The sequence below is a fragment of the Apteryx rowi genome, unplaced genomic scaffold (assembly GCF_003343035.1).
Source record: "Apteryx rowi isolate R43461 unplaced genomic scaffold, aptRow1 scaffold_729, whole genome shotgun sequence".
Classification (NCBI taxonomy): Eukaryota; Metazoa; Chordata; class Aves; order Apterygiformes; family Apterygidae; genus Apteryx; species Apteryx rowi.
The window spans coordinates 142,245-143,958 of record NW_020451015.1 but is presented as its reverse complement, the minus strand read 5'-3'; positions in this window follow the sequence as shown (position 1 = coordinate 143,958).

The following is a 1,714-nucleotide window of genomic DNA, read 5'->3' as shown; positions in this document are numbered from 1 at the left end:
TTCCCCAAGCTGCGTGCATTGGTGTACAGGCATTTCAGAGAGGTGATCGAGCATGCAGGTTTCCCAGGAGGGATACAAGAGGATCCTCCATAGCCACGTCCCATGTGCACTTCCCTGGCTGCATGCACCCGCTGGAGGCATCCCGACTTGAGCCGCGTTTTGCCGACTACCCTGTCACCATAACTCTGCCCTTCCCCCACCTTTCCTAGTTTAAAGCCCTCCTTACCAGGTTGGCCAACCTGTTGGCAAAGACATGCGTGCCCCGCTTAGTGAGGTGGATCCCATCTCTCCCAAGCAGTTGTCGATCTTCAAACAGGGTCCCATGGTCATAGAAACCAAAACTCTGTTGCCAACACCAGCGGCACAGCCAGGCAGAGCAGGTGCATTTGCTGCTTGCATTTCACTGCCTCTGGAGGTGAATGTCGCCAAGGCTGCTTCCCCAGTGGAGAAAGCCATCTGCAACTCCCTGGTCTGTTCTCGACCCAAATCTGGCTGCTTTGCTCAAGCGTCGGGTTGGATCTCTGCAGGCCTTTGGGGGAGAGCCTGAAGTGCTGGTCTGCATGGCCACTGCATCTGTGCAGGGGCCTCGTGCCTCAACTCAAGGCAGGGTCTCAGTGACAGGTCTAAGCCCAGGCCAGTATTTCTTGGCCCGCTGCTTGGCTTGAGCCCCTTTCATAAATCTTCATAAATCTTCAGCAAGACCTGCAAAATAATGATTTTTGAAACACTCAATGTTCTTTTTATTTGCCTGGTGACTTCTGGGACATAACCAGAAATAAATCTCACTGATTTGGACTTCTTTGATACTTTTTATTAACGGGTTTATTATTGGCAGAAGGAAGGAGTTTTTTTCAAGTGGACCTAGTATCCTGAGTCATGCTTCAGGTGAGAAGGCCATCGTAAGAAAAATGGGGCACATTTGGAAACAGAGACAAATGCAGGTGGGCCCATGTTCACACCATTGCCTGAGCAGCCCCAGGGTTGCAGGCAAACCTGAAGGCAAAGGGAGCTGGGCAGATCCTCCCCACGTACACATTGTTTTTTTAATCTTGGGATATTGTTGCAAGCCCAGCTGATGAGTGCTAAATGCTTGCGCTGGGGTTGCATTCACTTCATCCCAGGAGCAACGGTCAGCAGGAGACACGATGCATCTGAATCCTTTATATCCGTCCCTGTTGGCACTGCCAAATGGCTCTCCTGGTGTTTGGTGGTTTGCATAAAGCGCCCGTTGCTGGCAATGCAATCGCATGCAGACCTCACGTCCGCACAGGCGTCACACTGGTGTTGCTCTCCCAGCGCGACTGAAGTAATTATGTGACGACCACACAGATCTGCTCACTGCCTGGTCCCACCTGGGGAGGGAGGCAGCGAAGATGGGCAGAGCGGTGTGCACGCAGCCAACAGCACCCACGCTAAGAGCACCCACGCCAGCAGGGCTGGCGGGGCGCGCGGTGCGAACAGCACCAGTGCTGGCAGACCTGAAAGGGTGCGTACCGCTAACAGCACCCACACTGACAGGGCTGGCAGGGTGCAGGGTGCTAACCGCCGCCGTGCCAGCAGGGCTGGCAGGGTGCACGGCAGTAACAGCACCCACCCCAGCAGGGCTGGGGGCCCATGGTGCTAGCAGCACCCACCCTGGTGGTGCTAACGGCGGCCATGCCGGCAGCACCAGCGCGGTGCACAGAGCTAACCGTGCCCGCGGTGGCAGCGGTAC